Here is a 16,186-nt window from a genome sequence, read left to right on the forward strand (position 1 = left end):
GTGAGTTCGGTTCCCGGTACCGGAGAAAAACCAAAAAAAAAAAAAAAAAAAGGGACATAAATTAAGCTCTGTAAGTCAGGACAGACTTGTTTATTTTAATTTGTGTGCCCAAACAATAGTGAAACCTGCTGAAAACATTTTAGGGGTATATTGACCATTAATTCTTTTTAACCGTCAGCAAGACATTCTGATCGAGCCAACTACAATAAGAGAATGCCTTTTTTTTTTTCAATGTATAGTTCAGGCTGGCCTTAAACCCACTGTGTAATCCAGGCCTGCTTTGAATTCACAGTGATCCTCCTGCCTCAGCCTCCTGAGTGCTGTGATTATAGGCATGTGCTACCATACCCAGTTTGAGAATATCATTTTGACAGAGCCTTAGCTGTGCCTCAAAGTGGGGAAATTAGGGTCTGGGTTGGTGTTTTTAAGAAGATAATTGCAAGACATAGGTGGAGTCACTGCTTGAGACATGGCTATCAGCCATATAATATCTCTGCACACATACAAATTAAGGCTGGGATCGTGAAGTGAATCTTTTGAGCAAGTTGCCAGTTTTAATCAGTGAACTGGTTGAAGAGTTAATCTTCCAGAACAACTCTTTTTTGGCTTATAGTACACTGTGTTATCTTCTAGAAGCAACTGTTTTCTAGACCAAGCAACCAGATTATTTTGCTTGTTCTCAGTACTGTTAAACATAGACAAAAGTATTCCTGTCTCAGCACTGTATAATACAGGGATAAAAAAATTATAAAGGTTTTTGTTCTTGAGCCAGAAAGGTAGATTCCCCCTTCCCCCAGCCAAACAGTGAAAGAAGTAGTGATTAGAAAAAATAAAACCATTTGTTATCTAAACTCCCACTTCACTGAGAGTTTGAAATAAATTGTATTACGTTATCACCCTCATTTGGAACTAAAACCTCAAAGAAATGAAAAACTTGTCTAAGATCACAGAACTAAAATGAGTGGAGGAGTGGGAATTCAAGCCCAGGTCTTTATAAATGATGATCTGAGACATTTGCTGCCCTTTTGGTTACTAGATACTGTCTGATCTTAAAATCCTCATTTTTGCCAGGCACAGTGGCACATACCTATAATCCCAGTACTCAGGAAGCTGAAGCAGGGGGATCTGCACGAGTTCAAGGCCAGCCTGAAATACCTACCTAAATCTTGTCTCAAATCAGTCAATCCCTCAGTCTTCATTTTTAAAAACTCTTCATTTTGTTGTTTTTTGTACTGTACCATAATGCTTCCAAAGAAGGTAAGACATATCCATTTACTTTGCGGAGCTTTGGTACAATTTAATTTTTTCCTTTAGGACTTAAAATAAAAATACGACTTCGACATGACACGTTTAGATTTACAATCTTGCGCAGTGCTTTCTTTCCTTTCTTCTCTTTAAAAATACTGAAACAGTTCCAGAAATGCCTCTTGCACTGCTGCCTTTCCCAGCACAGGAAAGGAGCTCAGTTTTGTGCTGAGCTAAACTGAAATGTTTCCCACTCCTGCAGTAGTGAGGCCTCCATGACCGAGTTTTAGCTGCTGTTTAAGGCTCAGTTTCTCTGCCAAATATTTGTTGTGAAGAGTAAGCAAATATTTCCCAAAATGTTCAGGCAGGCATGTTACCACTGCAAACAGATTTTTCCTGGCAAGCTTTTCTCTTCCGTTTGAGTCCATGTATATACATATAACACCGTGGTGTCTCAAACGGCATCAGAAATAAGGATAGGACTCCAGCAACGTTTGTAAAAACAAAGACCAACCGGCATTTCAGTTCCACAACATAGCATATTTTGTTCACCATGTGTTAATCAAAGGTGGGTGTTTCCACCCTGGGCTCTGTGGAAGTCAGGCAGTAACACAGGAGATGGTAGATGAGATTCCCTCTCCGATGTTTTCTAAAAGGTATCTCTTCTATCACAGGATGGGGAAGGGACATTTGTTTTCCTGAGAGCATTCTCCATAAACTGTGACTTTTCAGTGTCTCCCCTTCTGCCCTTCCTTGCCTCCACGGACAGCCTTTACACTGCCCTCCTCAGAGTCTGTGGGGCTATTCCATAGAGCTGTGTAACTTGATTTTTCACCTGCAGTAAAATGTTAGCAACCGGAGACCTGGTACAGTGCCATTTCCCTAGAGTCCCACATTCACCTAAAGAGAGTCAGAGCTATTATCATTATCATTAAAATTGTTCCTTTCCATAAGACACTGAATTGTTAAAAAATGAAAGAAATGAACACAAGGGGTAACCAGGGGTTGCTGAGTGTTTCCGGTGATCTATTTTGAGATGAGTGAGATGAAAGTAGACTCGGCGCTCACCCTTTTGGTGGCAATCATTGCTGTGTTTCCTCTGAGAAGACAGAGTGGTTCACTGTTAACTGCCTGTAATGGTGGTATCGACCCATTAAAAGCACAAATGCAGATGGCATGACTGCGCTTCAGTCTCTAAGATACCATGTGTTCTGTCCTTCCAGCGAAGAGCAACCTGCACAGGACAGTGGACAGCTGGCTTATTATTTTAGATAGAAATGCATTGACTCGAGATTACCTAGATAATGTGTCTATGTCATATTTTTGTGACTGTCACTAAAAGTGAAGACATTCTTGGAGTTATTTAGCAAACAACTTTAATTAACCACTTTAATATGTGAATGAATCACTGTCAAACATCCAGGGAATGTGGAAAATGTCCTGCCTTACAGAAGGATAACTGTCAGACCTTTGAGGTTGTACAGAGCTGTGCTTCTTTACCCAGAGGGCAAGGGAAAAAGCTCCTTGGGTCCTGACAGGAGACTTTGCACCTCTCTCTACTACCTCCTATTCTCCCTTTTTCTCCTTTCTTTCCTCCACCTACCCTCTGCTTCCTGTACAAACTTACTGTGCTGTTCTCCAGTTCACAAAGCTCTGAGTTGTATAGACAAAACATTTTATTGTTTGATTTTAAAAATTCCACTTTTAACCAAGGTCACATTCAATAGTACCATAAGTCTGCAATATCAAAATAGTTTCTTATATATTTATCTTTTAGAGCTTCTATTTCTAGACTCTTCCCTTCTCTTAAAAACTGAACTAAATTTGTCCTAGGTGAGCTTTAAATGAGTAAGAATATTTTCTTGCAAAACCCTCCGCAAATCGCATCAATCTCACAACTCCTTTTTTCAGGTAAGATGGCTGAGATTGTCTAAATACAGAATACTTTCTCTGCAGAGAAAGTTACATTTCCATTCTGAAGAATGTCACCTAGGTTCTGAAGAATGTCACCTAGGCACCAGCTTTTATCTCTGTTTGGTTTTCAGGGAGGTGGCTTCCAGCTTGATAACAGTCTTTGCTCACGCCTTGCGACCTGACCTTCTGGTATCAGGTCCCTCTTGCACGCGTTCTTGGTGCCCACTCCTGCTGTCTTCTTGTTTTGACCTTGGTGTGTTAACCTCATTAACTGGGGCTCCACAGTCTTCTAGCAGAGGCCAGCAGCACCCCTCCGGCACGGGGCTGTGGCTGGCCCAGCCTAGCTAACCGGGAACAGACACCTTTCCTTGGTTACTATTTTCCCTCGGGGAACCAGTGTGGAGTTCAAGTAGGTTAAAGCATTACATTTGTAAATTTGTAAAGGATCAAGTTGTGAAAAGAAGGGCAATCTTGTTCTCCGAGACTTTATTAGCCCATAAATGCAATATGATACATTTATTGGAGGGAAGATCCAGATCCTCTGAGCTTCATGGAGCCTGAAAGATGTGTTTTATTTCGTTGCGCTCATGGAATGACTGCCATATAGGTATGCTTTTACAAGGCACTGCATCGACTCAAGGTAATCATAAAGTAAAAATGAGCAAGGAGTACTTTAAGTCTAAGTATAATTTATATACATATTTACCGACTCAAATGTGAAGACCCGAAACCATATGTTTTCAATTTTTGGTTTAATTTTTAAGCTTTTCAGTTTGCTTTCTTGCTGTAAAAGAAATATGATTAATTTTCTTTAAAAAAATCTTGCTTGTTGCCTTCCACAAAACTGGTATCATAATAAAATGCACTGACTATATTAGCAAACACTCAAACACTCATATCAGCGCAAAATGACGTGAGGTAACATTAATAAGTCCTTCACTGGGACAAAATAAATCAGAATCATATCGTGAACTCTTTACAGCTTGTTATCATTTTGCTGAGAAAATCGAGCCACTGGAAGCTTTTATAGGGAGAAACTGAACACAGGCAAGAGAGGCTTTCCAGATGACATCCAAATCCTACACAATTTTCTCAGACCGGTCTCTAGTTCTCGCTGAATCATGGGCTCTGAAACATAAACCTTCTGAAAAGGAAAAGGTTGAAATTCTAGGTGTGAAATGAAAAGTAGTATAAACAATCAAGGACAAACAAAGGGTATAAATAGGAAGGATAGAGAATTGTTAGCTAAGTAGATAGGTAGAGACAAGTCAGACAGACAGACAAGTAGATGAAGCTTTTCCTTAATTTTGAATCTCTTATTTACATTTATGATGAGCCAGGAAACCAACTCAGTTAGCAAGCAGTTTGCAGGAAAGTATGCTGCATTTAAGTGGCCGATCCTTAATTTTTTTTATCATTGAAGTAATAATAAAGACGTAAAATGCCAAAGGAAAAGGTGGCGTCACTTCATTCACTTCTGTTCCCACTGTGCGTTCTCAGTGCGTGTCAACAGAACAAATCAAACTGCCCATTGAGACAGGACTGTGCCCTGGCCACAACCTCCTCCTCCGCTTCCTCCTTCTTCTCCCAAGGGGGATGTGACGAGCTCAGAGCTGGACATGCGTTCTTGAAGCTCTCTCTGTACATCTGTATGTGTCTATATATATCTCATATAGGCAGATAAGATCATAATTATCTGCTGTTCCTCAGCTTCTTTCTCCCTCGATATACCTCGGAGCTCTTCAAAATAAGTACGCATAAGTCAACCTCATTCTCATTGACTCAGAGAGTTCCATAGCATATGTATGTCATATAGTACATTTCAGTTATTTCCAGTACTTCCCTGTTACAGAATGCTACAATGAATATCCCTGAGTGTTACTTTGAAAAAAGTGAAAGTATATCTTTAGGATAGTTTCCAAGAAATAGAACTGCTGGGTCAAATAGGAAGCCTTTTTAAAGTGTTAAAGGTTTTATCAAACTGGTACTTTCCAAAAAGATTGTTTAGGGGGATGGTACTGGGGATTCAACTCAGGGCTTTGCACTGAGATATATCCCTGACACTTTTTTATTTTTATTTTGAGACAGTCTTATTAGGTCACTAAATTGTCCAGGATAGGCTTGAACTTGTGATCCTCCTGCCTCAGCCTCCTGGAGTGCTAGGATTATAGGCATGCACAGTGAAGCCCAGCTATCATCTTTTATTAAATGTATCCATGTTAGTTTTTCTCTTACCCATGAAAGATCTTGATGTTACATATCTTTTTGTTTTATCTGTCTAATACATGAGTGAACATTTATAGTAAATTATTATTTTGATATTTATTTAATTATAAAAGTAATTGTGTATTTGTCTCCTTATGTACTACTTAATGTTCTTTCATGATTGCCTATTCCATCATTTACTCATTTTTCTTTGGAGTTCTTTTTTCCTTAGTGATTTTTTAAAATGTATTTTAGATATTAGTCCTCTCTCTGAGGTATGAGGATACAGGCTGATAATCCTGGCACTCTGCGGTTGAGGCAGGAGGATCTCAAATTGAGCCCAGCCTGAGCAGTTTAGCATCTTAAAGAGGCCCTGTCTCAAAGCAAAAAGGGACTGAAGATGTAGCTCAATGCAAAGGCTTTAGGTTAAATCCCTGGTACTGGAAAAAAAAACCAAAAAAACAAAAACACACCTCTTTCCATTAAGTATGTTGAAAATATTCTCTCCCGATCTGTTACATTTTTCTAGCTTTCCAAAAATTTCTGAATCCTATTTTAGCGTGCAAAATATTCCTAGCACATAAAAGTTCTTCAAGAAATTAGTTTGCTAACATATTTATTCAGTTCTATATCATTATTTAAATAATTTTAAAACATAAAATCGATTTGATTCATTATACCATGAAAGTGTTTACAAAAGTTGCCTTTTAAAGTTTCTTCTCTTTACTTCAAATGTTTCCTTTTCTATTAAAACATTATCACATATCATCATCATTTTTACCTTTTAAATTATGTCTTTGTGTCTAGGGTGTGGGGGATCAAACCTAGGGCCTCAGACACACTAAGCAAATGCTGTATTACTGAGCCAAAAACCTAGACCTTGCATCTGTTTTTCCATGTAAAAAGATACTCCCCTAAATGAATTTAATTTTAGTAGCTATAGCAGACAGACCCTAAGATGAGCTCCAGGGAGACCTGCTGTCTGGTGCTCATGTGTTTGTGCCATGCCCTTCCATGAGGGTGGGCAGGATCTGTGACTCCCGCCTAACCATGGAATATAGCAAAGGAGATGGGCTGTTGCTCCACCATCACATCACATTGTCCACGACTCCATCAGGCTACTCTCACTCATGCCGCTCTTGCAGAAATAAGCTGCCCCGTCTGACCTATGTACAACAGAGGTCTTCATGGCAGGGAACTGTGGGTGAGCTCTAGAAACTGAAGACCTCGGTAGTGCAACTGTGAGATGATTTTGCTAACAACCAGAATAAGCATTATGGATTGAATAAAAAATGTCGCCTAAAAAGACTCCTGTATTCAGAGGTGGGGCTCCCTTGGAAGGTAATTACAATTTAGTATACTTAACTCATCAGTAGACGACCTCATTGATGAGTTCATAGCAAGTATGCTGATTGGAGGAAGTAGGACACTGGAGGCGTGATTTTGAAGGGTGTATCTTCTCTCTGCTCTTTTCAACCATTTCTTTCTAGCTGCCATAAATTGAATGGCTGTCCTATGCCATACCCCTCTACTCTGGTGTTCCTGCCTTGGAACTAGCTAACCATGGACTGGACCCTGAAACCAGAAGCCAAAGTAAATTATTCCTTATTTAAATTATGTCCCAATCAATGGAAAGGTGACTCATAGAAAAGGGTGATCATACTATACAGTGAATGCTTGAATTTTAAAAAATTTATTACATCAAAGACACATTACCATTAATTCCTCAGAATAGTTCCCCTACCTTCAAAAACACTTAACCCATCACTTTTGCTACTTTCTGAGGTAGTTCTGGAAGTTCTCATTATTGTCTTCCCAAGGCATAATAAAAATATAGTGAATGCTGCTGCCAAGTACCATCCAACAGAAAGGCAGGCTCATAAAAATATTACAGTGTGTCCTCATCACCCTCACTCACCAGATCCGGGACCGCGTGACTTCTGGTTCTTCAGAGTTCAAATGACTATGCAAACATAAATGTTTTAAATGCATTTAAGACATCAGTTCAGCCATGACAGCACCAATAAGACACTCATGACGAAGACTTTCAGAATTACCTCGGAAAGTGGCAAGGGTAATAGTGTGTGTTCAAAGCGTAGGGGAATATTTTGACAGGGATTAATGGCAATGTGTCTTCTACTGTAATAGGTTTTGAAAAAATAAGCATTCACCATATTTCTTACCACATGTTGTACACTGAGGTTGGAAAGACTTTTCTTCAGCCCAGTCTCCAGATAAGAATGCACCCCAGCCAATACATTGTCCATAACATCGCCAGGGTCTTAATAGAGGACCCGCATAAACTATGCTCAGATTCCTGGACCGCATGGGTTTCAAGACAAAGATGTGCGTTGGTTTTTGATGCTAAGTTTATAACAGTGTGTTATGCAGCAATAAATAATTAGTACAGCATCTACATTTAAAATACATCCAGACATCTTTATAGAAAAAATAGTAGGGACCAGAAAACTGGATTATTAGTTCTTTGGTGCTACAAATAATCATAGTAGAGAAAAATATGCTGCACAGCATAATAGTTTATCATACAGGAAATGGTTATGTTTTCCTAGCCTTTATAATGTACTTTTAAGATTTTTTTATTATATTACTAATATAATAGAAGACACAATTAGATAAAAACTAATAGATGGAGCTCTAAAACCCCTGGATATATATTGGATAAATACCTGGCATAATTATTGTGAATATAATTATTGATATTTTACCAGTATAGACACTAAAGCAGATACAGCCACCATACAGGAACCTTCAACCTCATCGTGTTTTGTAGGTTTTCTGACCAAATATGTGACAGTAAGAAGTAAGAAAGAAAAACCTTCTGGTCAATGGAGGAATTTTTAATGCTTCCATCGCCAGCCTCTCTGCTTTTTCTCTAGTGCTTGCAGTGCTAACTTCTGTGATTTGTCTTTCCTTTTTCTTTCACATTCTCCTTGCCTTTATTTCTTCTCTCTCTCTTTTTTTGCTTATCATCTATAAAATCGATATATTGGGATACAACTTTACAACTTAAAAAAAAGTTAAAGAATTTAGCTTTTCACAATCTAATGTCAAATAATGTGGCTAGACTCAATATTTTTCCTGATTCAGCATGAAAAAAAATTTTTTTTTACTGAAAGAGCTGCTTGAAGATAGAGACAAATGACTTTATTTTCCCCGTGCTCTGACAAGTCCCTTGGAACACGTGTTCTGCTGCACGGCCGTGTCCCTTCCAACTTGCTCGAGAACGGCGCACGTGCATTTCAGGCTTTGCAATTTTTGCCTTTTCCAAACCTCACTCGTGTCGATCTCAATGTGAGGCTTCTTTCCTGTGGGAAGGTCAAGCTGGTGACTGTCATACCACTTGACATCTCGATTCTCACCTTTTCCAGCTTGTCTGTGTTTATAAGTGTCAGAATAAATTTCCAGGTCATTTTCCAAACTTCACACGGCACTTTGCACCTTCTATTTGGCATTATTGTTTCTCTGTCTTACCGTTTGTTTTTGGAGGAAGGAATCCCATAATGCCTAGGAACATACTTTGCTGAGAGTACTTCCTGAATAAAAGAATAAGTGGAATGAACATTTACTAGAATTCAGATATCTTAAAGACATTTAATCTAGTGTTCTTGGACTTGAGATTTTAAAGGCTGATGAAATTTGAAAGGAATCATTGCCATTACTTAATAATATCACAAGCATTGTGTATGTCATAAAACAGCATAAAAACAAAATATGGTTTATAAATAATGTTTAAAATATGCAAACAAAATTAAAAGGACATAACGTCAGTATAGAAAGATTGGTCCTTTCTCCAAATGGGTTGATCGACATTAAAATGACCCATGAACTTAACTGTCATTGCTTCTTTCCTTTAGCAGCACATTTCATAACATACTAGCAGTCTATGTGTTTTAGAAATCACAGAGCTAGTCTGATCTTTCACTCCAAAAAAGCGTCCTCTTTAAACACCTTGGACAAGATCTGCTCACTGTGCACCCAGCCTCTGGAAAGCCTGAGTAGAAATATGTGAGAAAGAGGACCACAGCAGATCTCTTTAAAGATATGCCTTCTAACTTTCCAATGCTTAGACAAAGACAGATGCGTAAATTTTTTAAAAAGACTTTTTACTGTGCATGGAAATATATATATTAAAACAAGGTGCTATTGACAGCTGAGATTTTCCTGCATTCTTGGTGATTTCATCTTCCTAGAAACACCTGTGGGATGTTGTTGTCTTAGGTCTTCATCTGGGGAGTATATCTTTTGACTAAGAATGTGATAGTATAGGCTACTCACTGGGCATTTGGAATAAAATGTCAGTGTTTTTGTGATAAGCAAGACGCTTTTAGCTACCTTGTGCACTTTAAGGAATCCATGCTGAAGATAATGTGTATAGAGCATCATGCCTAGCATGTGGGAGGTCTTCAGTAAATGGTAGGTATTCCATCATTCTGAGGTAAGATGAAATAAATAAGCAGAAGTAGAAAGGAGATAAGAAAAATTGTAGTTAGTACACTTAAAAAAAAAAAAAAAAAAAACTCCGGCAGCTTTAGAACACTATCAGATTTACCCAAGTTTGCATGCTTATTTCACCTTCCCAGGCAACTCACTTCTAAATTCCTAAGAATCTTGAAAGATAAAATAAGCCTGTAAAATGGGTGTTGCCTTGCCTTTCACCTGTAAAATGGGCTATTGCCTTTTACTAAAATCTTCCACACTACAGATTTACAAATTCCACAGATGTCCACACCCAAAAGCACATTAATAAATACCTCCAGGCCCCAGGCCTCTCACTCTAGGAGCCTGTGAACTCCCTTCTGAATCTGTGCTTCCTTTTTTCTAATAAGTCTGCTTAAGCCTCTCACTGATGTGTCCTGTAATTCTTTTCCCTAAGGAGCAGAGAACTTGCACTGTAGGTGTGGGTAAGTTGAGGTCTTCATCTCCTGTTGGGTGGGGAAACTTCCTTGGATCCCACTCAGTGTCAGTTTTGCTCCTGTGACCTCGTGTAGTGCACATGAAACTTTGTGAAGTAGCCCCTATTTTCTTCATTTTTACACAAGAGGAAACAAGATGAGAATAAAGAAATGTTTTCCATCAGGTCTCAGAATGAGGATCCATTTCAGTCTTCTGATTTTAGTTTTACTTTATTCCCCTGGACACAGTAGTTTCATGATTTAGAAATATCAATGCTTTATTTTCTTTATTCATAAAATCATAATTTTCTTAATTTTTTTTACCCGTGCATGAAGACCTCTCAGTTTCAGATAATGTAAATTTTTTTCTATGCTATTTTTCAGTACCTCCTTAACAAAATGGCGGAACATATGAAAAAGCTCCTAATGCAAGACATCTTAGCTCTGGGGGAAAAACGTAAAAAATGATTTACCAACCAATCTCCCAACCAACCCCTTTCCCCCTTTTATTACCCTTTTCTCAGCTTTTATTTAATACATCTATAGTGAGCATTGTCATTTCTCTCCATACTTAGGTACCAGGAAGGAAAAATCAGAAGATGAGGCCCCTGGCTTCCAAGACTTCCATTGTATAATAAGAATGATTTCTGTTCAATGAACCAAATGCCAGGAAAGAAATACAATGACATGGAAAGACGCATCTAGAAAGCAGTTGCTTCATTTGGGACAATTTTTACATTTGGAGTGATGTCAGAGATGATCCTGGAAAGAAGAGGGAAAGGGAGGAGAAAAGGTGTCCAGCAGCAGAAAAAAGAAGGAAGGAGAGCTGAGCGTGTCCCACAAGCCTGACCAGGGGCTGCCAGGAGGGACCAGGCTGGGAAGATGGGTAGGGTAGGCTTCCAATGCTGCTGAGTTGGGATTAAGCAATTGGAGGCCATCAAAGGGTTTTGAGTAAGGATGAGGTATAAAAACCACATTTTCTCCTTAAAAATAAAGACCATCCTGGTGTTAGTGTGGAGAATGGATTTAAAAAGGGTGAGAGACTGGAAACTTGGAAGATCACTTAACAGGCAGGCTTTCACAATAGCCTCTTCCCTCCAGGATATAAACCCATCTACCTCCTGGTGAGGTTCAAATTAGGAATAAAAGGGTGAGTACTTTTTTCTTATGACAAACTGAAGATGAAAGTAGAGATGCTTCCCTACAACTAGAGCTTTAATTGAAAAATTTCAAGGGAAGGACATTCTAAAACCTGCAAGTAGTTTAGATTTGATTTTTCAGTCAGATAACTTTTTTTTCTGGGACCTCTTGTAGTCAGACATCTTCATGGACACTTGGGGGAAGATATTTAATAAATGGTATGTGAGAATATCATGAAATTAATCATTCCCTTTGTAATATAAATACCATTTCAAAATGGGCTAGAGAGTGATTGTTTTTATGTAGAAAAAAAGTCTCAGAATTTAAATTTAAATTTTTTAGTTTCAGCTAGAAAGCCTGATGGTTGTCTTTCTCCTCCTTGGTTACACTGAATTTTCTTGTATTTATTTACATCTGCCTCCCAGGCTAAGCCACATAAAAAACACCTACCTCAAATACCTAGGACTAATGGCTTAATTTGACAATTTGTAGATGGTATTCTTATATTACCCTTTAGGACCTTAATAATTAGTTTTTCTTTAGTGTGGTATTAAAGCATTAAAGGTCATAAATTCCACAGTCACCTGTATCCATTTATTGCTAATTTATTATAGAACATATCATAAAACTTTCCTTGACATATAGGCCTCTTCATAACTGTAAATCTTTTTTCAACTGTTTAGATAACTTATGCTTAAGTTCACGAAGAGACCTCTAGGAGCAAATATTTAAAACATCTATTTATTACACATTAAAGGTGCAGGATAGATAACCATGTGAAGTCTCTGTGAAGTATTCATTTACATTCAGCATATTTATCACTTCAAACCCTGATAAAGATAAATTTGTTTTCAAGAGGGAAAAATGTTAAATGTCAAGTTGCTGTTTTACTAAGTGCTTCAAAATGTCCAGCTGAATAAAGCCATCTTTCTAGTTAGTATATAATGCAAAAAAAAATATTTCCGTTGAGATTAAATTTGTCACTAGTAACTTTGGTTAAGCTTAAAAAGTTTTCAAACTTAAAAGTCATCTTCAGACAGCAAATACATTATCTTCTTGAACTGAAAAATTTTTGCCTTCTGTTTCAGCTATGGGGATGATGTGCTTTAAAAAACTCAGTTACTGAGACCATTTATCCAACTGCTTAAACTTCTTTGTGACATATATATGTTTTAAAAAGGGAGAAAAAGCTCAACTTGCTGGAAAACCAATTTGTCAATTGACCAATTTGCTGAAAATCAAATTGTTTCCATTAACTTTGTCTAATATTATCAGTAACCATGATCCATGAGACAGTTGCAGCCCTCTCAGGGAGGTGTTTTTGTCCAAGCTTTTGTTTAGTTTTAGGTTTTCTGCAGCCACAATTTTCAGTTTTCTTAGCCAAATCAGGTTATTGCAGGTTTTACCATCCTCTGACTTCGGGGAATAAAAATGTCTTATATATTTCAAATTACAAATACAATTGTACTGAATGTCTTATTACTTATAAACAAAGGGATACATTTTTCTTTTCAGTGGAATTTTATTTGAGCCTTCTGAACTCTGGATCTATGTTTGGCATCCAACATTGATTTAGATGTTATTGCTCCAAATATTTCTTGTTTCTTTCTATCTTTTCCTTCTGGTATTCTCCTGACACATTTTTACGTCTTTTACACTTGTCTCATAGTCCTTAGATATTCTGTTCCATTTTTCCTGTCTTCTTTCTCTTTGCTTTTCACTTCTGGAAGTTTCACTTTACATATCCTCAAACTCAGAGATCTTCTCCTGTGTCCTGTCTACTAAAGAGTCTGTCAAAGGTATTTTTTGTTTCTGATAGTGTTGTGATCCCAAACATTTATTTTCATTCTTTCTCAGAATTTCCACCCCTCTGCTTACATTACCCATTTGTTCTTGAGTGCCGGCTACTTTCTCCAGTAGAGCCCTTAGCCTAGTGGTCAGACTTGTTTTGAATTCCTAGGCTGGAATTCTAACACTTGCCGTATCTGACTCTGGCTCTAATGCTTGCTTGTTTGGTCTCTTCTAACTGTGTTTATTGCCTCTAGCAGACTTGCAGCTTTTTTGGAAAGAGATGATGTGCTGGGTTAAAGGAAACGAAGTAAACAGGCCTCCAGGAATGTGAGGTAAGGGGTGGTGGCAGGTGAGGACACCTTAGTACTATGGCCAAGCCTCAGGTGTCAGTGAATCTGAGCCTGTGGGCCATGAACTTCACAGTGTTTCTCCGCCTCCCTACTCTCATAGGTGCCATAGAGGGGTGGGAGAAGGATATTTCTTCCCCCTCAAGTGGAAGACCAGCCTGACTAGCATTTCCCTTCACCCAGGTTGACTCGTCCTGGTAAAGGAAGTTTCTCTTGAGGGGCTGCCTTGTTTAGAACAGAATGCATCCATGATGTGATCCTACTGTTACTTCCCGGCTGCCAGGAGCACCAGGGTTTTTTCTCCTCTGATCTTCTCTGTTAGAATCTGGGTACAGCTCCTGGAGGTAAAACCCCAGAAGTGTGAGGTATCCCCATAAGACTAGGCCCCTGGAGTTTCTATTGTTCTTCTCACTCTAACCCCAGCAACTCAGTTTCAACTCCTTTCTGGCCCTAATACTGATTCCTGTGGAGCTTTCTGTTCCTGCATCTCCGCTCCCATTAAGTTCTGATTCTCTGCGTGTACCTGTCTTTCTCTCCAGTTTTGCGGGCAGGAGTGTGTTCCACGACCTCAGTTTTCTCACAGAGTTAAGAGGAGTTGTCGGCTTTGGTTTATTCAGCTTTTTACTTGTAAGGTGGACATGATGGCTTCCATTCTTCCTGCATGCCCCAGAAACTGGAAGTTCCTTCATTGGTTTTCCTGGCCGAATAGTACAACATTTCAGTACATGGATAATATACCGTACTTCATTTATCCTTTTGTCAATTAATAAACATTAGAATTGTTTCTCCCTTTTGGCTGTTTTGAATAATGCTGCTCTAGACATTTCTTTTTTTTTTTTTTTTTTTTTGGTTTTTCTCCGGTACGGGGAACCGAACTCACGACCTTGCGCTTGCCAGGCAGGTGCTTTGCTGCTGAGCTAAATCCTCAGCCCTCTGCTCTAGACATTTCTATATAACTTTCTGCGTGGACATCTGTTTTCATTTCTCTCGAGTGTACACTAGAGTGGAGTTGTGAGGTCATAAGGTCTCTCTACGTAGCTTCAATCACTTGAGGAGCTACCAAACTTTTCCAGGGGCTGGGGATTTAGCTCAGTGGCAAAGCGCCTACCTGGCAAGCGCAAGGTCGTGAGATCAATTCCTGGTACTGGAAGAAAACCAAAAAAAAAAAAAAAAAAAAAGCTCAAACTTTTCCAGAGTGGCTGTACCATTTTACCTTCCTGCCTATGAGTAGTGTAGGAAAGTTCCAATTTCTACACATTCTCATTAACCTTTGTTCCTATCAAACTTTTTGATTCTTCATGTAATTTTAAGAAAATGTTTAACTATAGTAAAAATACAAACAACAGAAAGGTTAACACAGCAACCATTTTAAAGTGTGACGGTTAATAGCGTGAGGTATACTCACATTGGCGCACAGCCAGTCTCCAAAACTCCTTTTGCCTTGCAGCTCTAAGACTCAGACCAATCATCAGTAATTCTCCATTCCCCATGTCCCCAGCCCCAGGCAAACATCATCTTACTCCTGTGTCCATGAATTTGACTACTTAAAGGTAACTTATGCAAGTAAAATCCCTCAGTGCTTGACTTTTTTCTTTTGAAACTTGTTTTTTTTTTTCACTTAGCATAATGTCCTCAACATTCACACATGTTGTAGTATTTTTTAGTATATAATTTCTTTTTAAAGGTCAAGTGGTATTATGTCACTTATCAGTCAATGAGCATGTGGCTTTGCACCCGTATTTTAGCTACTGCGAACAATGTTGCTACAATTATCAGTATACAAAGATCTCTGCAAGATCCCATTTTCAATTCTTTTAGATGTATACCTGGTAGTGAAGTTGCTTGATTGTATGATAATTCCATCTTTAAAAAAATTTTATGAGGACTCAACACTGTTCTCTAGAGCAGCTGTACCATTCAATATTCTTAGCAGTAGTACACAAGGATTGTAATTTCTCCACATTGCCAAAACTGGTTATTTTTCCTTTATTCTGACAATAGCCATTCGAATGGTTATGAAGGAGCATTTTAGTGTGGTTTTGGTTTGTATTTTCTTAATGGCTGTCGAGGTTGATCTCACTTTCGTATCTTGAAGTCTGGGATATTTTAACCATAAAACAAGTTTCAGTGAGACTATCAGAATCTTTAGCAAAGACCTAGTTCCTACACAGGGCAGAATCTGTGCTAAGTGGCCTAAATTAACCAGGATAGTAATAGGCTTCCTTCGGTGGGTAAGGCCACGTTAGCCCTGGGAACATTTAGAATTAAGTACAGAGAGGATTGTGATAATTAAAATAGAACTACTAATAGTTGAGGTTTAAGAAGGAAGCTGTTTAGATTTGTTATTTTCTTAATTTATTCTATTAAAATGAGTCTTGTAACTTCAGTTGAAAATGTAGAGTTATGTGATTTTTTTTTTTTTACTAGGGTGGCCAATTTGTCCTGATTTGCTCAGCATCATTTTTATTTTAAAAATCAAACCTCCTGGCTCCCAGACAACCTGCAGTGCGAAATGGTTTGTTTATTTATTTATTTATTTATTTATCTATTTATTTATTTGACAGGGTCTGGAGGTGTAGTTTAGGCTGGCCTTGAACTCACTATGTAGCACAAGGTGGCCTCCAACTCACG

At 38.3% G+C, this 16,186-nt stretch overlaps 1 long non-coding RNA gene across 1 annotated transcript in view; it reads left to right on the forward strand.

Moving 5' to 3' along the window:
• The window catches only part of LOC102003268, a 20,813-nt gene extending 8,661 nt beyond the window's left edge, over positions 1-12,152 (forward strand). Inside the window, exon 4 of the long non-coding RNA XR_261493.2 lies at positions 10,853-12,152. This is a non-coding gene — a long non-coding RNA (uncharacterized LOC102003268). The remainder of the gene's footprint in view (positions 1-10,852) is intronic.
• The last annotated feature ends 4,034 nt before the right edge of the window (positions 12,153-16,186 follow it).

Source organism: Chinchilla lanigera, unplaced genomic scaffold (genome assembly GCF_000276665.1).
Source record: "Chinchilla lanigera isolate Chin_1 unplaced genomic scaffold, ChiLan1.0 scaffold00030, whole genome shotgun sequence".
Classification (NCBI taxonomy): domain Eukaryota; kingdom Metazoa; phylum Chordata; class Mammalia; order Rodentia; family Chinchillidae; genus Chinchilla; species Chinchilla lanigera.